This window comes from Hyla sarda, chromosome 8 (assembly GCF_029499605.1).
Source record: "Hyla sarda isolate aHylSar1 chromosome 8, aHylSar1.hap1, whole genome shotgun sequence".
NCBI lineage: Eukaryota > Metazoa > Chordata > Amphibia > Anura > Hylidae > Hyla > Hyla sarda.
This window is the reverse complement of record NC_079196.1, coordinates 69,741,740-69,765,167: the sequence shown is the minus strand read 5'-3', so window position 1 is coordinate 69,765,167 and position 23,428 is coordinate 69,741,740. Positions and strand designations below refer to the sequence as shown.

The 23,428-nt window shown below is 44.0% G+C and overlaps 1 long non-coding RNA gene across 6 annotated transcripts in view; it reads left to right on the top strand.

Moving 5' to 3' along the window:
* The first annotated feature begins 1,690 nt into the window (after window positions 1–1,690).
* Window positions 1,691–23,428, top strand: part of LOC130284571 (uncharacterized) — a 31,426-nt gene continuing 9,688 nt past the window's right edge. The window contains exons 1-3 of one of the 6 annotated variants that reach the window (XR_008847086.1): window positions 1,691–1,740; window positions 2,130–2,196; window positions 22,609–22,794. This is a non-coding gene — a long non-coding RNA (uncharacterized LOC130284571). The other 5 variants (XR_008847088.1, XR_008847085.1, XR_008847087.1 and 2 more) reach the window with 5 other exon arrangements.

The window sequence follows — 23,428 nt, the reverse complement described above, 5'->3', positions numbered from 1 at the left end:
AAAACTCGGGTGCTAGGCTTGGGCGGCTTAAACAAGCGCAGTGACATTAATGTGTTCACATAGAAATGGAGCCCTATTCTCTGCTACATAGAATATAAAGTAGGATTATACAGTTGTTAAATAGTAGTATTGTATTTATTGATGTGCACATTTTATATCACATTGTTACGTCATCTCTAATTCAAGTGCTTGAGCCCGTTTTGTTCTCTTTAAAAGCATTGTGAATGATTACCAACCCTGGCCAAACGCACCACTAGTAGCGCCTGGGTTAATGAAGGTTGTCTTGCTACCATGCACAGGGAACAATAAAGTTCATTTTGGATTTAAGGATGCCGCCAGGGCTGATGACGTAGGACAAGTTGAAGCGACTGACGCCATGAAATGGACGTTGACCATCTTGCTCCGCTCCCTCGATGTCATCGGCTGTTTGTTTCTGCTTTTGGAATAAAACCAGCACTTTGTTGGCAGCAACACGTGAGTGCTGTGTGTTTCCATCACTTCACTACTGGCTATCAGAGGATCTGGCAAGTTTTACACTGAGCACCAGGGCAGGCGCCCTGGCTGGGAATAGTGAGTACGTGCACCACTTCTGCTTTGGGACATTGTGGGACTAGTAGTGCCGATCCACCAATATTTCCCTTGTAATTATCCTTAAGTAACTGATATAGGGTAAAATACCATTCATAGACTAACTTTCTAGAAGCCCAAAGAGCTGGTCGTAGGGTTGGATTATCAGACATAACTGTTTCCATCTTTGCCCAATTCTTAGAAGTGTCGCCCATCAATACTTAATTTGGTCTAAAAAAGTAGCATGATAATGTGGTATCCCAGTACAGGATGTTGTCCTGTTGGCTAAATACTGCCTCAGGCACCTATGGTGTTACTGTTCTGGGCCCTCTACTCTAAGGTGTTCTTGTTCTGTTGTAATGTAATGTGTTTTTCTGCTATGTTATAATCAACTATGTTACTGTCCCCTTAAGGAAGTATTGTAGAGTGACCAAGGTGACCCTGACACCCAATGGGAGCCCCCCACATTATTCCTATATAGTGTGTGTCTGTGTGTGTGTGTGTGTGTGGGGGGGGGGGGGGGGGGCAGTTTAGTCCAATTCAGGTCAGTGTTAGTTAAGTAGTTTGAGAGCTGAGGAACAGTGTGGAAAAGTGTGTGGAGAAGTCCGAGGAGGCCTAAGGAGAAGAAATCTAAAATCTGAAGCTACGCAAATCTCAGAAAAAAAACATCACTCAGGTGAAGTTAAAGCCTGGCGGTAAACACAACGCTCCGGGGGAAAAATAATCATCAGTCAGCCAGTATAAGTCTTTGTCAGAGGAGTAGACTCTGGCAGAGAATGTGGTATATAAAGCCATGATCGCTCTAAATAAACAGCCTGTTAGCCAAATTTTACTAGCACCTCATGGAGGTAACCCCAACAACAGGGCTCGAGTCCTGCAGTAACGTGCAGGAACGGCGTTCCTTTGCTTTTTCCAGAGCAGGAACGCCTTCCCTGTTACACTACTCCTGCAGGACCGACCTCTGAATTATTATTTTACCCTCCCTCCATCTCCTCCCCCGGCCCGGACAGCTAGATGCTGGAGATGTAGGACCTGTGATGATGTCACCATCACATGTTGGGAGCAGAGCTTAGCTGTGGAGAAGAGGAAAGATCGTGGTTGAAGGACCTGTGTGATGCTGTGGAGGAGGCGGGGCTGAGCTGGAGGAGACATGTCACATGTCCCCCCAGTAAGGTAATTACATGGAAGAAGATTTGTTACTGTGTGCCACCCCAGTAGTAAGGAGATTATATGAGGAGGAGGTTTGTTACAGTGTGTCACCCCAGTAGTAAGGAGATTACTTGGGGAGGAGGTTTGTTACAGTGTGTCACCCCAGTAGTAAGGAGATTACATGAGGAGGAGGATTGTTACAGTGTATCATCCCAGTAAAGTACTTACATGGAAGGAGATTTATTACAGTGTGTCACTCTTATACTCCACAGGCAGCTGTATGCCTGTGGCCTGTAGGAATCCTGGAACCGTGCAGGATGTCAAGTTTTAGCTTGGACGTTTTTTTTTTGTTTTTTGCGCAAACTGGGGTGTATTAGAAATCTTGGGTGAGTTCCCACGCTTTTTTTTTCCAGGACTTGACCTCTGCCCAGTGAACTAAGATGAACCCTTTCTCCACGTCCAGGGTAAGAAGCAGAAAAGGTATTTGCAGGTTCTCCATAATAAAAGTGCTGGGTTTCGTACATGATTTGTCTCCCTTAAGGTTAACTTTATCTTTCCCAACAAGTTTGGAAAAATGTCAGTACGTCTACATGTCAGTAATTTGTCGTAGATCTTCAGATCTGTATTCAGAAGAGATGATAGCCTAAACTAGGGATGAACGAATTGAATCTGACAAATCCAAATTTGTTACGAATTTCAGGAAAAATTTGATTCGTAACAAATGCAAATATCGCCACGATTCGATCGCTCGAATCGCTTCATTAATCTCCATTTAGTGCGGTTCAGGCTCCAGGGGCCGGGCATCTAAAATGGCAGATCCACATGTGTGGACATGGGGCAAGGATTCCTGGGGAGGAAAGAAGGCAAGGCAGGAAGGCAGGTAGGCAGGATGACCCTGAATCATAAGCAGCATGCAGCCTATCAGTAGCCAGCCACTCCTGTGATGTCGCAGCCCTATATAATCAGTAGCCATCTTGCGGCCAGTCACATCAGCGTTCTATTACAGAGATAGAGGGACAGACAGGAGTGTGTGTTGCACAGAAAAGCATTTTTACAGCAGCGATTCACCCACCAGTCACATCAGCATTCTATTGCAGAGAGGGACGGAGAGCAGTGTGTTGCACAGAAAAGCTTTTTTACAGCAGCGATTCACCTCAAGCCCAAATCCAGCCTAGAAGCACTGACAGGGAAGGGAGAGAGATTGAGAGAGAAAGTGCAATTTTGGGTGTAGTACACAATGACTGTGGGCTGCAGCACTGGTGTGTACAATAACTGAAAAGCTAATAGTAGCCAGCCAGTTAGGGTGCGCAGAGCACTAAAAGCATATTGTCCTCTATTAAGTGTAACCAGTGTGTACATGTAAATGGTGTACCATTTTGTTCCTGTTAAAGTCTTAAGGGCTTAGATACTGTGAAAGGCCAGCCAAAAGTACACACCTGCTGGTTTTGTAGAAAAATACGGTTTTAAGCGTACTGGAGTGCATTGTCCTTTCCTCATAAGTGCATACCACATCGTACATCTAAATGGTGTACCATTTTGTTCCTTTTAAAGTCTCCAGCCACCTCCGGGCTGTGTCATTCAGCCACTATATGGTCTCCTCATGCTTCCGCCACTTCCAGGCTGTGTCATTCAGCCACTATATGGTCTCCTCATGCTGCTGCCAACTCCAGGCTATGTCATTCAGCAACTATATGGTCTCCACATGCTGCCGCCAACTCCAGGCTGTGTCATTCAGCCACTATATGGTCTGCCCTTGCAGCCGCCAACTCCAGGCTGTCATTCAGCCACTATATGGTCTCCTCATGCTTCCGCCACCTCCAGGTTGTGTCACTGTACCACCATGTGGTCTCCTCATGCTGCTGGCACATTAAATAAAACTTTTTAGGTTATTCTATTTGAAATTTTCAATTTAAATGTTAATATGAAAATATCTTTAATCTCTTCAATTGTGAGGCCGTATGGTCTCGTCAGGCTGTTGCCACCTCCAGGCTGGGTCATTCAGCCACTAAATGGTCTCTTTATGCTGCTGCCAACTCCAGGCTGTTTCATTCAGCCACTATATAGTCTCCTCATGCTGCCGCCAACTCCAGGCTGTGTCATTCAGCCACTATATGGTCTCTACATGCTTCCGCCACCTGTCCTTTATTAAGTTCATTTTGTTCCTGTAAAAGTCTTAAGAGCCAAGATGCTGTGAAAAGCCAGCCAAAAGTACATACCTGCTGGTGTTGTAGACAAATACTGTTTTTAAGTGCACTGGAGCACATTGTCCTCCCTTCACAAGTGCATGCCACATATGTACATCTAAGTGGTGTACCATTTTGTTCCTGTTAAAGTCTTAAGGGCCTAAAATAAAAACTTTTTAGGTTCATCTATTTGAAATCTTCAATTTAAATGTTAAAAAATATCCTTAGTCTTTTCAATTGTGAGGCCCTATGGTCTTGTCAGGCTGTTGCCACCTCCAGGCTGTGTCATTCAGCCACCATATGGTCTCCTCATGCTGCCAACACCTCCACGCTGTGTCATTCTGCCACTATATGGTCTCCTCATACTGATGCCCCCTCCAGGCTCTGTCATTTTGCCACTCTGCATCAGGGATTCTAATAGTGACGCCTCTCATCTGCATGTCATACTGAATAACAGGATTATTTCACTAACCCAGCACACACCTTATGTGTGTTACAGCAAAGCAAAGTGTTCTGCACCCCTATTCAGGCTCTCTGTAGGCTAGAAATAGATGTTTTTAATACAGATTTGCAGCGAATAAATTCGGACCGAAACAAATTTTTCCGGAAAATTCGGCCAAATCGCATTTTTCAAAAATTCGCTCATCTCTATCCTAAGCGTCTGGGGTTTTACCCAGCTTTCGTAAAACATAATCACAAGAGACTTGAATATTTCCAAAGGAAGATCACCTTTGGCGATGGTGTTGTTAAAGGTTCTTGCTTAGTGGGGATCAAGGATTAGCTTGAAGGTTTTGTAATACTTCCTAGAGAGTCTCTCAGGCCCTGGCAACTTGTTAGTTTTTATTGATTTTATAATAGTAAGAATTTTAGATACAAAAATAGGTTCGAATAAGTCTGTCAATCGTTTAGGCAAAAGCTTTGGCAGTGTAAGAGAATCAATATTTCTCTGATTGCAAAAAGATTAGGCTGAGAAATATTGGGCTCATAGGCTAAGTTATATAAAGAGTCATGGAAATGTGTTATAGTATCAGCAATGCCCTGTGGGTCCTTTACTTTGGTCCTTTGACTATTACATTTATATATATATATATATATATATATATATATATATATATATATATATCATAAAATGTTGCAGTATCTTGTAATACCTTTTTTATTGGACTAACAGAATTTTATAGAGACAAGCTTTCGGGATTCCTCCCTTTATCCCGAAAGCTTGTCTCTACAAAATTCTGTTAGTCCAATAAAAAAGGTATTACAAGATACTGCAACATTTTATGATTTGCATCACTGGACTAATACGGCTACTCAAATTTACTATATATATATAAATATATATATATATATATATATATATATATATATATATATATATAATGCAAGATTTCACAGATTGGGCATTAAGATGCTTATGGAGCAGTGACAAAGGTTTATTACCTTACCAGTAATATGACATTTTTCGTATTGATATTAGTGTTAAGCTAGCAGAGGAAATGGGCGAGTAAGAATATTGCCTTAGCTCTTGTAGAGTCATAGTCATGTCTGTTATGTCTATGGAGAGTGACGATTGTTTCCAGTAAATTAAGTAAATCTTGGTGCCTCAAATGTTTATCCTAGGATTGTTTAAGAAAGTGTTTTGAATAGTTAAATGATCAACTTAAATGTAATCAATTCTTCATTCAATTTGTCAAGGTAAGAGAAAAAAGTAAAATCATTATCTATAGGGTGTTGTGTAGGTGATGATTGTACAGGGTAGTAGTGAAAGGAGAGGGTCCAGGGGCAGTAGTAGCAGAAGAGGTGTTTATGGATGGATACAGTGTCTGATTGAAGTCATAGCCATAATTAAAGAGCCCTGTTTTACCCCAATTACTTGGGTGTGTATAATGCTACAAGAGTATATAATGCTACAAGAGTATATGATGCATTGTTAAGAAGGCCTACTAGGATTACATTTAGACCTTCCGCATCAATGATAGATGTGATCACAGGAAATAAAGGGATACTTTTTATGTTTTAGCCTACTTAAAGGGGTACTCCACTTTACTACAGTATGGAATCTATGCCATGATAAAATGCCTCAATACAGTATGGAATCTATGCCATGATAAAATGCCTCAATACAGTATGGAATCTATGCCATGATAAAGGGCTTTACTACAGTATGGGATCTATGCCACGATAAAGTGTTTCACTACTGATGGAATCTAAGCTTTGGAATAGGGCAATGGGGAGAACATGATTATTTAGGGTAAAGCCTCTGGCATAGAATTGCCACAATATATACACAATACTGGGAAAGAATGTCAGTGCTTACAAATGAAACTTCAAGGTCACTGGCGAATGCAATATAGTAGGAAATGCATTGGACCTATTAACAGTCATGGAAGCAAATGGAGCAGAGGGGAACCCGGTAGTGAAATGGCGGCATGACAGGGGTTAGTGGGACCCCTCACATGTTATAGGGGTTAGAAACTGTAGGGAATTATGGTAGGGTTTTTTGGGGGGCTAATGAGCGCCTGGCATTTTAAGAAGAGCTTGCAGGAAAGTCAGTGCACAGGTGAGGCGGAGGTCATAAATTTAAGGGGGGAGGAGTTCAGGGGAGTACTATAGGGCCAAGGGGGGTAGCCATCATTTCAGCGGGAGAAGAGTTAGGAACAGGTCCCACCCACCCTATCTTTTAGTTTTTGGAAGTTGTGCAGGTGTGTTGGCAGGTGAAAGGATCCTTTCAGGTGGTAATTTTCAGGGTAATTCAGAGTATGGTGAGGTAATGGTGGAACCTCTTGGTTGTGGTTCGGGCCCAGGAGTTTTTGGGAGAATGCACTAAGGCATATGGGTGCCCTTGGGTCAGGTGGATGTTGCCAAGAGTAAGAGATTGTTCGTGCATGAGGTTATTCATGAAAATATATTAATATATTTATATGGTTTAGCCCTCCAGGGACCCTTCTTGTCACATGTGATTATATTTTCATGTAAATCTGTTTATAGTGTTAATGAATGTTATTTAAATATTTATAACATTTTGTTAACTAAATAGGCCGAATGGCCCATTTTCACCATAACATGTTTTCTTGTTTTCTGTGGGTAAAAGAGGGTTTGGAAGTTATGGAAGGGGTTTTTCTTATAGGGGTTCTCCGGTGGTTAATTTTTTTGACTATATGACATCTTCTTTGTAAGTTTATTTATTTTTTTGCAATATACATGTGTTATATGTTTTGGCAGCATGTGTGTGTGTTTCTTACCTGTTTCTTACCTGTAGTTCAGAAGGTTTTCTTTTACTGTTGTCCACAGTTCTGAGTCTGTTGTGGACAAGATGTCACAGCTTTTTTTTTTCTCTCTGTCAGCATGAGAAAAATAAGCCACGCCCCCTCATCTCATCCAGCTCCTCCCCTCCCCGCTCCTCCCCTCCCCTCCCCCTGCTCTGTATTCTGAGGACGCAGGTCTGCACAGGAGAAGGACCTCACAGAGAAGATAAGTGTTATCTGAAGGGGAGGATGAGAAGGTGCACAGGCTGGGGATGTATGGACTGCAGGGGAATAAATCTCATACTGGGAATGAAGTATGTGAAGGGGGAGGGGGGGACTCCTGAATGACGCATGCTGGGAGTTGTAGTCCCTGTTGTGTGTGTGTGTGTGTGTGTGTGTGTATGCTAGTGTTTACAAACCAGTGTGCCTCCAGGTGTTGCAAAACTACAACTCCCAGCATGCCCTGACAGACTTTGGGCATGCTGGGAGTTGTAGATTTGCAACAGCTGGAGGCACACTGGTTGGGAAACACTGTTCTAGCCTAGTCAGCATACACATCATGTTACATCAGTGTTTCCCAACCAGTGTGCCTCCAGCTGTTGCAAAACTACAACTCCTAGCATGCCCAAAGGCTGTCAGTGCATACTGGGAGTTGTAGTTTTGCAACACCTGGAGGCACCCTGGTTGGGAAACACTGGTGTATGCCATTTAGAGGTGTGGTGAACTACAACCCCCAGGAGACTACAGAGGCAGCATGCTGGTGTTATAACACAGACTGAAGACTCCTGAATGACACATGCTGGGAGTTGTAGTCCCTTTTGTGTGTGTATGCCAGTGTATCCCAACCAGGGCTGATTATATTAGTGTGCTGTGTATAAGGGAGCTGACCCGGGAAAATAGTAGGGTAGGTAAAGGGCGGAACAAACAAACAAACAAAAAAAGGAGCCGCCCCAAACCAGCAAGGCATGTGGCATGCTGGGATTTGTAGTTTTCAGCACAGCAAGAAACAGGAAATAGAAGCAAAGATAGGAAAACAAAGTGGGGGATAAAAAGACAACAAAGAACAGAAATAGAGTAGGCTAAACAACAAGAATAGAAATGAAACAAAACAAATATGGTAAGTCACAAACGGAAAACACGTTGACCACCGGAGTATCTCTTTAAGGGGTTTTCTAGGTTTAAGGGGCGGAAAACATATCTAAAGTCTTATCTAAAGATTTGAACCATGGACAGCAAAAACGGGAATTCTATATAATTGCATAATGTGCCTTATATAACAAAATATCACCGCCATACTAATGTTATGATCTATGAAAGATGATGCAATCATGTGAATAAGTGACTAACATGTTGGTTTAGGATGATAGGAACCTGACTAACTCATTATTATATCTCTGACGGCTGCCTTAGAGTTTGATTAACCATTAATGGGCTGTGCAACTTTTCCTAACCGTACTAACTTTACAACTATATAGAAGATTGTTATATTTTGGAGGATTCCTTTTTCCCATTATTGAGATATATTTCAACTTGATGGTGTGCTGGATAGCCCTCTCCTGTTTTTGAGGTTAAAGCTCAACATTTTATTGAACTTGTTAAATTGTTTTTGATTCTGTCTTTTTTATAATGGTATATCTTCTTGACTAATCAAGGTACACATTATATTTTCTCATTTATGAGTTTTTTTTTTGGGTGTGCCATGCATAATTCAGTGTTCTTTCTCGGTGCTATTTAATTGTTTTAAACACCCTATTAGCACCCCTTGTATATTGTATATTAATTTTCTATGTTTTGAAGGATTGACCAGACAGTTAATGCATTGAAAAATTTGGGGATATCAGGACTGTGATGCGCAAAATCTAAAGAAGGCTTCTATTGTTTGACCACATTGATTGTTTCATTACATGAAGGCATAATAAGAGTTGGATGAAAAGTGCATGAACCATGGGATTATCAGGTGCATGCATACTAAGAGCAACCATACTAAGAGAATATAAGGTCATGTCTAAGGATAAGTTCACACAGCCGTTGTCCCCGTCTAGATTTTGTCCGTTATTGCCTCCTAAACGGACCATTCTATTAACGGGTACAAACTGATGCAAAGGGATGCTATTTAGTGGCATCCGTTTGCATCAGTTTTTCATCCGTTAGTATCAGCTGTCTACAGACTCCTGCAGCCGGGACTACTACTACTCCCATCAAGGAACATACTTCTTTTCATGATGGGAGTAGTAATTCCCAGGCTGCGGGAGTCTGCCTGCAGCTGGGGAGCCTACATTAGTGCTTGTACTACTACCCCCATCATGGAACAAAGTCTGTTCCATGATGGGGGTTGTAGTACAGGGGCTGAGGGATTGATCGCACCAGGTCTCACTTCTGAGACCCGATGTGATCTGAAGTTATTAACCAGGGGAGCAAGCGGCATGGTCCACAACCCTGCGATGTAGATCGTGTGCATGTTTTACTTTCATTTTTTAAATATCCTGCTGGGAGCCCTGAATGGCCAAGGGACCATTTAGTGCTCTCAACAGGGTTTTTAAAGTAATTGGCGAGGATTGTAATGTCTCACTACACTGGCAGCTGGGGAAGCATTGCGCTGCATTCTCTGGCTGCCCTTATGCGCTGCAGGAGGGCAAGATCTATAGGTAGCGCAGCAGTGGGCAATATACATTGCTAGGGCGGGGGGGTATAATGCCCCCTGCTGCGCTAGCTATGTGTAATGCCCCCCGCTGTGCTAGCTATGTATAATGCCCCCCACTGCGCTAGCTATGTATAATGCCCGCCGCTGCGCTTACATATGTCCCCCCCAGCGAGCGCATACATAAATCCCTTGCAGCGCTATCTGTGAACAGTATACTTTCAGCAGCACATCATGCTGCTGGCCGGGAAAGGCAGCGCAATGCCGCCCACTCCCCTGGTTAATAACTTTTGATAGCATGGGGTCTCAGACGTGAGACCCAGTGCGATCAATCCCTCAGCCCCTGTACTACTACCCCCAACATGGAACAGACTCTGTTCCATGATGGGGGTAGTAGTACAAGCACTCATCTAGCCTCCCCAGACTCCCGCAACCTGGAAACTACTACTCCCATCAAGGAAACAAGTCTTTTCCATTATGGGAGTAGTAGTAGTAGTCCCACAGCACAGCAAGAGTTTGCTGATTTCACTCCTTCTGAGCATGCTCAGAAGGAATAACGGTTGAAAAAGGGACATTAAAAACTGGGTACAAACGGATGACATTATATGCTCATCCGTTTGCCATAGACTTTAATGTTAAATTTTTCATATCCGTTTCCATGCCGTTATTTTTGACGGGAGAAAAAATTGTGCATGCAACGTTTTTTCCCCGTCAAAAAAAAAAAAAAAACGGAACAGGAAGGAAACGGGTGCAAACGGGTGAAAAATGATTGTAAAAAAATCCCATTGAGATCAATGGGATTCGTTTACAGCCCTTTACAACCCGTTTGCAAAATTATCAAACGGGTTGCATAACGGGCATTTTTTGACGGGAGCAGGCGGCTGTGTGAACGAGCCCTAGTATTCTCTGTCCAGAATATTATGGATTGTTTGTTATGCAGTCATCAGAAGTCACAAATACCCAAATGACAGCACAACCTCTTGCTGCACAATAATATTGACAAAATAATAGGTGTAAACAGTTACAGATATTACATATTATATATTAAAACAATAAACACTGCTAAGTATTACCTTCCTAGTACAATGGAGATTTTATATAATTCTTAATAGAGTCACTTTATGCACTAAGAGACTGTAAATAACCATAATCATTGTAGAGTTCATCTGCACAAATTTATCTACACTAATAAGAACTACGAGTAGCATGTGATATAAAAACAGACTACTGTACTTTGCACTTCTTGAATACATTATTTAATATGAATAAATAAATAAAAGGTATGTTTTTAAGGGTAACTCACTAAAATAAATTTTTGCTATTGCACTCCTTATGGTAATTTAAAAATATTTCCAATATACTTTGCTTAAAAAAAAATGAAGTTTTCTATGTTTTATTTGTGCTTAAAAAAGCTCAAGAGCACATTTTCCCCCATCTTATACACAGACTTAGGACCGATGCCCAAACACAGAAAGATTAGAAATCTTTTTTATTTACCATAAGGAGTGCAATAGCAAAAATTTGTTTTAATGAGAGTGACCATTTAAGGTCTTTTACTTCACTCCAGACAAGTCCGCAATTATAGAAAGAGCCCCAAATCTCTCTGGCATGTCTGGATTAGTTTTTACAGCCTCCAGGATTCTTTCTTTCTTTAATATACACGGTAAGTCATGGCCGTAAATGTTGGCCCCCATGAAATTTTTCAAGAAAATGAAGCATTTTTCATAGAAAAGGATTGCAGTAACATGTTTTGCTATACCCTTTTATTCCATTTGTGTGTATAAACTAAACCAAAAAAGGGAGGAAAAAAAGCAAATTGGACATAATGTCACACCAAACTCCAAAAATAGGCTGGACAAAATAATTGGCACCCTTAACTTAATAGTTGGTTGCACACCCTTTGGACAAAGTAACTGAAATCAATTGCTTCCTATAACCATCAATAAGCTTCTTACACCTCTCAGCCGGAATGTTGGACCACTCTTCCTTTGCAAACTGCTCCAGGTCTCTCTTCTTGGAAGGGTGCCTTTTCCCAACAGCAATTTTAAGATCTATCTACAGTTGGGATTTAGATCTTGACTCATTGCTGGCCACTTCAGAACTCTCCAGTGCTTTGTTGCTATCCATTTCTGGGTGCTTTTTGACATACCGTATTTATCGGGGTATACCACGCACCGGCCTATAACACGCACCCTCATTTTACCAAGGATATTTGGGTAAAAAAAGTTTTTTACCCAAATATCCATGAAAAAATTAGGGTGCATGTGTGCGCGTGTATACCCCGATATACCCCCAGGAAAGGCAGGGGGAGAGAGGCCGTCGCTGCCCGCTTCTCTCCCCCTGCCTTTCCTGGGGTCTAGAGCGCTGCTGTCGGCCCTTTTCACCCCCTGGTTATCGGTGCTGCCCCGTTGCCTCCTCCCCATCCCCGGTGGCATAATTACCTGAGTCCGGTCCGCGCTGCTCCAGGCCTCCGTCGTGCGTCCCCAGCGTCGTTGCTATGCACGGCGCGGCGCTCTGACGTCATGCGCCGCGCCGTTCAGCGCATAGCAATGACGCCGGGGACGCACGACGGAGGCCTGGAGCAGCGCGGACCGGACTCAGGTAATTATGCCACCGGGGATGGGGGGGAGGCAACGGGGCAGCGGCGCCGGCAATGGGTGCCGCTGCCCCTTCTCTCCCCCTGGCTGTCGGCGCCGCTTCTCTCTCCCTGGCAATCGGCGCCGGCACCGATAGTCAGGGGGACAGAACGGGCAGCGGCGCCGATAACCAGGGGGTGAAAAGGGCCGACAGCAGCGCTCTAGACCCCAGGAAAGGCAGGGGGAGAGAAGCGGGCAGCGACGGCCTCTCTCCCCCTGCCTTTCCTGGGGGTGTATCGGCGTATAACACGCACACAGACTTTAGGCTAAAAATTTTAGCCTAAAAAGTGCGTCTTATACGCCGATAAATACGGTATGTTTGGGGTCATTGACCTGCTGGACCATTGCTAATCCTCAGATTTCATGATGCCTTGCACACATTAAGGCAGCCAGTGCCAGAGGCAGCAGAACAACCCCAAAACATCATTAAACCTCTGCCATATTTCACTGTAGGTACTGTGTTCTTTTCTTTGCAGGCCTAATTCCATTTTCGGTAAACAGCAGATTGATGTTCTTTACCAAAAATCTCTATCTTTGGTCTCATCTGTCCACAAGACATTTTCCCAGAAGGATTTTGGCTTACTCAAGTTCATTTTGGCAAAATGTAGTCTTGCTTTTTTATGTCTCTGTGTCAGCAGTGGGGTCCTCCTGGGTCTCCTGCCATGGAGTTTCATTTCATTTAAATGTCGACGGATAGTTCGCACTGAAACTGATGCTCCCTGAGCCTGCGGGACAGCTTGAATATCTTCTTGATAATGTTGCGCACTATGGACAATGGCAAATCTAGATCTTTTGAGATGGACTTGTAACCTTGAGATTGTTGATATTTTTCCACAATTTTGGTTCTCAAGTCCTCAGACAGTTCTCTTCTCCTCTTTCTGTTGTCCATGCTTAGTGTGGCACACACAGACACACAAAGCAAAGACTAAGTGAACTTCTCTCCTTTTTATCTGCTTTCAGGTGTGATTTTTATATTGCCCAAACCTGTTACTTGCCCCAGGTGAGTTTAAAGGAGCATCACATGCTTGAAACAATCTTATTTTTCTACAATTTTGAAAGGGTGCCAATAATTTTGTCCAGCCCATTTTTGGAGTTTGGTGACATTATGTCCAATTTGCTTTTTTTTCCTCCCTTTTTTGGTTTAGTTCCAATACACACAAAGGGAATAAACATGTGTATAGCAAAACATGTGTTACTGCAATCCTTTTCTGGGAGAAATACTACATTTCAAAGATGCCAAAATTTACGGCCATGACTGTTTAAAAAAAAAAAAAATGCAGTTGCATTATCACATCCATCAGGATAACAGATGAGAGATTCCTTGGTCTCAGGAGATGATGCACTCGGTCTATAAGCAGATCCGTCTCAGATTCTGAAGAAAGAAATAATGCAAAGTAATAAGTCACTCATTTGTTCCACGCATCCAGCTTAATAGACTCGCAGGCAAAGTATACCTTGCAATCAAAGGTTGTTTTTAAGTCACTTGTCCTCCATGTTGGCTAGTATTAGCTTCAGCAATTCAATCTCATCTTCCAAAGAGGTCACATCAACCAAATAGTTTTATGCCAATATCCGTTCAGACATTTTTCTTTCTATATGCCTGGTTTTATTGCCAATAGAAGAAATATTGTGCTGCACACTAGTGAACATTTGTGGGATATCCGCATTCAGAGAGGCTTTCAGATCATTCAGGAGCAGTCTCATTGTAGTCTCAGAGATATGGGGACAGTTAGTTTTAGCAAGTGTTAGTGAGGCAGGTGACAGTGGCCTTGCAAGTTGGGGCACCTTCCAGGATTGAGGTATCAGAGATAGAGATGGAGAGTCTTTGTCAAGGAGATAGTCCGCAAGCAGGGATGATGGCTGGTGTTTATCTGCTTCTGGAGGCTGCTTATCATTGCATTCCTCATGGCCTTCTGAGTCGGGGCTATCAGTAGAGGAGGGCAGAGAGCGCAGAGGGGGCTGGGAGATCTGGTTCCTCAATCACCTCATCCATCACAACTTCTAACGGTGAAGGCGAATGTGCTGTAGTTCTCACTGCCGTTGTGCATCCAAGAAGTGCATTGACATCACAGGGTTGCTTGGCGGCATGTTGTAAGGCCTTAGAGGCCAGGGAGAATTTAATAAGTTTGAAGGGCCTTGTTTTCTTCCAATGTTTCTACTTAAAGCAGGAGCGGTGCTCCCACACACCCTACTCTATACATGGCAGGACACTCCCCCATTCCATATGCCTGTCTAAAGTAAAATGCCCCCCCCCCATTAATCATGCCAGATTTATTGAGAGGAGCATGTCTCTTAATAAACCTACAAAAAGTTCTAGCCTTATATCTATCAAAAGTATATCACAACAACATGTATCCAAATGAATGTACTCTTTATTAGAAAATTCTTAATAACAACACTGACCCCCCCATAAAAACATATAACACTCAGACATGATTAAAATCAAACAGTGGGGGAACACTGAGTAGAATATATTACATGTGACAATCAAGGTACAGCTAGCACACACACAAGGCTCCCAAAATATAGCCCTTAATACATTCAAGTAAATAGGATAATGTGCATATGTGAATATAGTATCAAGAAATATACCAACATACATATGTCAATTGTTATTCTCAGCAGCACATATTGCACATCCTACAACCTAGTTATGCAGAGTTGGCAGCAGACTAGGGGCGAGTGGCAGCAGGAGTTGCAGTGAGAGCTCCTGTTATCAGCCAGCGATCGTGTCTCCACCAGCAACCCATCTGCCGTCGTCGATTGGTTAACACGCTCATCCACATCATCACAAGTGACATCTGACACCCCCAGTCAACAGTCGGTGGGTTCCTCAGACACAACCCTCAGTTGGCATGGCCCGGGAGCAGTCCCTGTCCTCCCATTGCCTTTTTCCTATGCTGTTCCCTCTCCTAGAGAAGTATCTTATGCTGTGGGTTCAGCTCCACTATTCACTGAGGACGATCTAATAGAGGACAGTCAGAAGCTACTGCCCAGCCAAGAAGGGGAGGAGACATGCGCCGCTTGCTCCGCTAGGCGGCCAAGTAGTGATGTGGAGAATGACGTGGGAGGCGGTGTTGCAAGGGTTCAGAGTCCTGAAGCAGACACTGTTGGGGAACCTGAGGAGGACATCAGTGACGTGCACACACCTGTTGATGATGATGAAGCTGATCGCAATTGGGAGCCGGGTGCAGAAGGGGCTTCATCATCATCAGGAGAAGAGAGTTGCAGCTTGCCCTTGAGGCAGCAAGGCGGTAGCATGGTTGGCAGTCAGCGTGGTGGCAGAAGCGGAAATTCAGGAGCCAAACGTGCCCGGGGAGACCACCTGCTTCGCGGCAGCCTACCTTTCCGGGAGGTAATGGAACAGTGGTTCCTGGAGACGGCGCCATTAGCAGTCAATTAGTGCGGACTGTAGGTGGGAAAATCAGCTACTTGGCGGTGTGGCAGTTTTTCATCAGGCATCTGGAGGAGGTTCATGTAGCCACATGCAAGATATGTCGGCAGAAGGTGAAGCGTGGCCAGGGTCCCAATGTCGGCACCACGGCCCTGCGTGAACACATGCTTCGCCACCATAAAGCGGCATGGGATAACCGTGGCTCTGATGTAGTGGTCCAGCCTGCTGCATCACCCAGTGGCCATCTGCTCCCTCCTTCATCCAGCCAAGGCTCCATCACCTCAGCCGAAGGGAGCTGTGTGTCAAACCCTCCTTCTGTCACTCCAGATGCTCCTGCTTCTTCCGCTTTTAGTCAGCCATTCCGCCAACAATCCATCGGCGAAGCCATGTCCAAGAGACAACAGTATGCACCCACTCATCCAATGGTGCAGAAGTTGAATGTGCTCCTGTCCAAGTTGCTGGTGCTACAGCCCCTCCCTTTTCAAGTGGTGGACTCTGCACCTTTCAGAGAATTGATGGCTTGTGCCAAGCCGACGTGGAGAGTCCCAAGCTGTCATTTCTTTGCGAAGAAGGCAGTACCAGCCCTGCATAAGTTTGTACAAGAGAAGGTGGGCCAGTCCTTGAGCCTGTCGGTGTGTTCAAAAGTGCACTGCAGCGCTGACGTGTGGAGCTGTAACTATGGGCAGGGACAATACTTGTCTTTCACGGCCCACTGGATAAATGTGGTTCCTGCACAGCCACAACAGCAACTTGGACAGGTCACACCGCTTCCTCCTCCACGCTCTCGCTCTCAGGCAGTTGGTCCTGTTACAGTGTGCGACGCCGCCTCCTCATCCTCCACCGTGTCCTCGGCCTCCACTGCACGTCCAAATCTCGGTGGCCCTTCATCGTACCATGTGTGTAGGGCACGGCGGTGTCAAGCTGTTCTTCACATGGTTTGCCTTGGCGAACGGAGTCATACAGGGGAGGAACTGCTAAAATTCATTCGTAAAGAAATCCGAGTATGGCTTACTCCACAAGATCTGGAAATGGGAGCCATGGTGACCGACAGTGGGAAGAACATCGTGTCTGCCGCTGCGACAAGGAAGTGGGAAACATGCGCCCTGCATGGCACACGTGTTGAATCTGGTTGTCAAGCACTTCCTCAAGTCTTCACCCCATTTGCAAAACATCCTGAAAATGGCAAGGAAACTGTGCATGCACTTCAGCTACTCGTACACCGCCAAGCACACCTTCCTTGAGCTGCAGCGTCAGAACGGTATCCCACAACATAGTCTTATTTGTGATGTTGCCACACGTTGGAATTCCACCCTTCATATGTTGGACAGACTATACGAACAAAGAAAAGCCATCACCGATTTCTTGATGATCCAAGCGGATAGGAGTACTCCCCTGTGTAACTTCAATGTGAACCAGTGGCAGCTCATACGTGACACCTGCCGTTTGCTGAGGCCCTTTGAGGAAGCCACATTATTTGTAAGTCTCCTGGATTACGGCATGAACGACGTAATTCCACTCCTACATTTCCTACAACAAATGATTGAAACGATGGCTGGTCACGGCAATGGAGACGTTGCGCCTACATCTCAAGGCTACATGAGTCCTGTGGGGGCTGAACTGGAGGAGGAGGATGAAGGGGCAGAGTGGAGCACAGTTTAGGTTGGATGAGATGGCCGGTGTTTCTAGTCATCGGACAGGAGAGGAGGAGCAGGAGCAGCCAGAGGAGCTGGAGGGTTATGAGGAAGGTGAGACAGAGGACCCAGACACACTGTGGCAGTATGCAGTGGAGATGGAGGCAAGTAGTCCCTCAGAGTCACTGGCACAAATGGCCCGATGCATGCTCAGTTGCTTGCGTAGTGACCCCCGAATTGTCAAAATTCATCAGCGGGATGACTTCTGGATCTCCACCTTATTGGACCCTGGCTACCGTCCCAGAATGGGGGCCTTTTTTACACCCACTGAGAGGGAGGACAAACTGACCTACTACAGAGAGATCCTAAGTAGTCAGTTGGCCAATGCCTATCGGCGACATGATCCATCCACTCGCAGGTCTGACTCGGAGGGCCCTCTGCGCTCACCTTTCACTGCCATGGCTGCTGGGGAGGGGAGGGGTGGCAGGAGCAGTACCAGCTCAATCAGCAGCAGCCTGAGTCTACAGTCGCTGATGAGTAGCTTTCTTAACCCGCATAGTGAAGCAACTCATCAGCAGCAGGTAGACATGGAGCAGGACCTGAACCAGCAGGTGGCATACCTTGACATGGCCATGCCAACAAACATTGAAGATCCGCTGGACTTCTGGGCAGCCAAACTTGATTTATGGCCGCAACTAGCAGAGTTTGCCCTGGAAAAGCTGTCCTGCCTGGTCAGTAGTGTGCCATCAGAGCAGGTGTTTAGTGCAGCCGGGGCCATAGTCACCCCAAGGCGAACTCGTCTGTCCACAAAAAATGTGGAGAGACTGACGTTTGTCAAGATGAATTAGGGATGGATCAGCCTGGATTTCCAGCCACCAATGCCAGATGCCTCAGAGTAGATTGACCATGCTGCTACACCAATTCAGTAATAAACTTGAATTTTCCAGAATAATAACCATTATACCATTGAACACTTGTTGTGTGTGATTTTTTAATTAAAATTGTCAAAAATAATACGGAGATGGATGAACTCTGCTTCTTTATTTCAGAAAACATTACTTTAGAGAAGAATGTCTTTTTGTGGTCCACCGTCCTTGTTCTTAAACAAAGCTACAAAAAAAAAAAAGGGACAGTCAGGGCAATGGAGACGTTGCGCCTACATCTCACGGCCACATGAGCCCTGTGGGGGCTTGTTACATTTGATTTAAATTTCAAATAAAAAAATCAGACATTTCAATGGTCTCCTCATGCATCAGCCAACTCCAGGCTGTGTCATTCAGGCAATATATGGTTTACTGATGGCGCTGCTGGGCCGGGTCTGGGAATTTCACATTTTCTCATAGGTAGCACCCGCTATCCAAAAGTCTTCTTCATAAATTTCTACAATTGTTGTGTTTTTTGGGGGGGATTGTGAAGCCCTGGTGTGTACTCATGCATAAGCCAACTCCAGGCTGTGTCATTCAGGCAATATATGGTTTACTGATGCCGCTCTGGGTGCTTGTGAGATTTGGTCCTTCCTACCCACACGCTGGGGTCCGGGACACTCAAAGTTTGATTTAAATTTCAAATAAAAAAAATCAGACATTTCAATGGTCTCCTCATGCATCAGCCAACTCCAGGCTGTGTCATTCAGGCAATATATGGTTTACTGATGGCGCTGCTGGGCCTGGGTCTGGGAATTTCAAATTTTCTCATAGGTAGCACCCGCTATCCAAAATCTTTTTCAAAAATTTCTAAAATTGTTGTGTTTTTTGGGGGGGGATTGTGAAGCCCTGCTGTGTACTCACGCATCAGCCAACTCCAGGCTGTGTCATTCAGGCAATATATGGTTTACTGATGCCACTCTGGGTGCTTGTGAGATTTGGTCCTTCCTACCCACACGCTGGGGTCCGGGACACTCAAAGTTTGATTTAAATTTCAAATAAAAAAAATCAGACATTTCAATGGTCTCCTCATGCATCAGCCAACTCCAGGCTGTGTCATTCAGGCAATATATGGTTTACTGATGGCGCTGCTAGGCCTGGATCTGAGAATTTCAAATTTTATCATAGGTAGCACCCGCTATCCAAAATCTTGGGTTTAAATTTCTAAATTCATCTTTTAATCTTAGGGATTGTGAAGGCCTAGTGCCTACTCATGCTGCCAACACCTTCACGCTATGTCATTCAGCCACTATATGGTCTCCTCATGTGGCGCCAACACCTCCACGCTTTGTCATTCAGCCACTATATGTTGTCCTCATGCTTCAGCCTCATCCAAGCTGTGTCATTCAGCCACTATATGGTGTCCTCATGCTGCCAACACCTCCATTCTGTGTCATTCAGCCACTATATGGTGTCCTCATGCTGCCAACACCTCCACGCTGTGTCATTCAGTCACTATATGGTCTCCTGACACTGATGCCACCACCAGGCTCTGTCATTGTGCTGCTGTGCGGCAGTGATTCTAAGAGCGATGCCGGTAATCTGCATGTTATTCTGAATAACAGTATTATTTCACTACCCCAGCACACTCCATATGCATTTAAGAACACAGCAAAGTGTTTTATACCCCTATTGAGGCTGTATGTAGGCTAGAAATTGCCTTTTTTAATATAGATTCGCTGCGAAAAAATTCGGATCAAAGCAAACTTTTTCGGAAAATTCGGCGAATCGGCTGAATCAAATTTTTCAAAAGTTCGCTCATCTCTACTCCTTATGTACATAGAAATTGACAGAGGTGCTTTATTTCTCTTTATGGAAAACTTTCTGTACATTTTTTGAAAATCATATTTTTGTGCCACATGATGGAAATTGATGACTAGCAAAAAAAAAAAAAAAAAAACAACAAGAATAACTTAATGACTACATTGTGCTTGAGTGGTGGAATTGTGATCAGTACATAACATTTTCTCTATATGACCAAGCAGCACATGCTAAAAGGGGGTGTTTATGGGCTCTGATGATCTGGACATAGGGAGATGGTACCCCCAATCCCACACTGTCTGAACTTATGGAAAGGTGACTGTACAGGATGCACTTTCAATGCCTAGTTAATTGATTGGACAAATAGTTTTTCTTACATTATAACAATGTACACCAACAATGGCATTAAGGCAACAGTGTATTATGATATCATTATTATAAAACACTACCAAATAGAATATTGTGACATCATAAGGATGAGAAACTAAACCACTGAGAAACTAAAGCAAACTCTATTGTGACATCAACAGACTAAATGTTACCACTACTGAGGCATCATCAGAATGGAGGTCAGATAAAAGACAAGTAGTTTGTGGCACTATCCCAATGGAACTCTGTCTACGACAAAAGACAAACACCATGATGACATAATCACAATGGAACTGTATATCGTAATGAAGAACTGTAGAGCTGTGGCATGTAATACAAGTATGAAGACAAGCTGTAATGTGATATCAACATATTGGAACACAGCCAATAAATAAAGACTAACACTTCTATTACATAATCATGCCAAAATGCAGGAATAAAGCAAACTCAGCAGAATCAAATACTGTGTAAAAACAAATCCTATGTAGCTAGCTCTAGAATGAGCCCCCTCCCCATACATATATTTGACATAATGGCCAAAGTTGCTAGAGGCGGCCAGGGTTCCAAGAACAGCCCAATAAGCAGTTTTACAGTTTACTGTAGATGTTAATGGAAAAAGCATGAACAGCACTGGGAGCTATGCTGGTTATGTCAAGTTATCACAGTGCTGTGCTGTCCATACAACTCTTGGTTAAGTCCAACACAACCATTCCATCTCATCATGCTGGCCATGGGTGGGGCATGTTAATCCTACGTCGATCCTGGACTCTCATAGACCACAGGCTTAAAGCAGTTTGAAGTAAGTGAGAGGTTAAGGAGACAATGGCTTCTTTGATCCACCTCACACAGCATTGCTCCACTGCAAGTATGGCCTAAGGTGTATTTGGAGTGTAAACTGGTGCATGCTCGCCTAGGAATCCAAGGAAAGTTCCCTAGAATCCCCAGTGCTATGGAGCCTCCCAGGATGGGTAGGCAGTGGTGCCCTAGGTGAGTGCCTATGTTCACCTAACTGTCGTCTTGGCCCTGGTGGTAGTAGATACAGCTATTCAGAGTACTCATAAAGAATACCCAAAAGTTGGGTTTTACACTATATAGAATTTGTAGGCGTATTTTTTCCGTAATCATCAGAAATTCCTTCACAAAATTAAAATTTGCAAACACATTTTTGGCAATTACGGGTGAAAATGCATGTAAAAAAATAAAATCCGCCTACAAAGATAACATCAACCATACCATTAAGTGAAATAAGGTGAAAAGTGCAGCAGTGCTCAGTAGTCTTCGACTCCATGCCACGCTTCCACACCCTCCTTTGCACGGACCATGCTTTACAGTATGTATGCCAGCTCTTGCATTCTGTCCCTACCTGGGGGTCTGAATTAAAGGGGTACTCCGCTGTTAGGCATCTTATCCCCTATCCAAAGGTATAAGATGTCTGATCGCGCAGTGGGGGGTGCGCCACGATTCCCCCTTGCAGAAGCCCGGAGCTAAGTTTTCTCCGAGGCTGGTGATGAGCGGTGCAGGGGACAGGGCATCGTGATGTCATTGCGGCATGCCCCCTCTCATAGATTTGTAATGAAACCACGAGGAGGGTGGGCCGTGACATGAAGATGCCCCATCCCCTGCACCGCTCGTCATCAGCCTCGGAAAAAACTTAGCTCTGGGCTGCTGAGGTACCGGCTGCTGCAGGGGGGGATCGCGGGACCCCCGCAATCCACCCTGCAGCAGCCGGTACCTCAGCGGCCTGGAGCTTTGGATAGGGGATAAGATGTCTAACAGCGGATTACCCCTTTAAGGTCATCTGCATAGCATAAGGGTGGTGTTCTGGAGAGGTTTTTTTTCACACCATTCTGCTGGGGGAGGCAGGGTAGGATTAGGTATGCTTGGGCAGGGATTGGGCATGGCTAAAAAAGAAATATATTACTGTGGAGCCCTGCACTTGCTGCCTAGTTTATCTCTTTTTCTGTTTAATAAAAGTAAGGAGGTATGTTTATAGCAAGATATAATGTTCATTTGTTGCTCAGGCATTGATGTATGATAAAATCTTAATACAAAACATTTAGGAGGATTGAGGCTTATCTCACCATATTTTTATTGTGGACCTTTGTCAGACAGATTGTTAGGGAGTAGACGCCTGCTTAAACAACAACAACAGTGTGATGTCAGTGGAAACCTGAATGTTCACTTCAAATGATTCCCTTTGGATTCCCCTCCCATGACATGTCCTCCGACAATTCTATCTGACTATAAATGCAGGTGATCAGCCCAAAACAGTTACAAATCTCCCTGCACCAGTACAAGGTATGTGAACGAGGTCAATATTCTTCTCAATCATGACGCTTTTCATGATGTAGAACAATGAACAAATAATTTTTTTACCAAAGAAATAAGAATATTTTTGCACATTTTATCCCCGTAACTGTTGCGCTAAAAATAACTATTTTTTTTAGAAATGTCACTTTTTATTGTAAATTTTAGACGATTCAATTTTTCGAAAAATCTAGGGGGCACATATGTCTGAAACATGACTTTGCGACATAACTTATTTTTGCTAACAGTCATAACTTTTTTTTCTTATGCGTGACTGTATGAGACCTTGTTGTTTTGAATATGTTGTAGTTTTTATAGAAATCATTTTGAGAGGAGATGTATTGAATAGCGTTACCAATCAATTTTTTGGGACGAAATACAAGAAAAAAAAAAACAACAATTCTGTTTTTCCCACTGGTTCTTCCACATGGTAAAACTAACATGTAATTATTATTCTCTGAGTCAGTATGAATGCAACAATGGCAAATATGTATATGTTTTATTATGATTGTATGTATTGTGTTTTCTGTCATCTTTTTCCAAGTGGCTGGGACCAAGGGAGTGCACATTCTAGAGCATTCGCACTAACCCCCACTCCCCATAGACCTCTATAGTACTGTCAGAG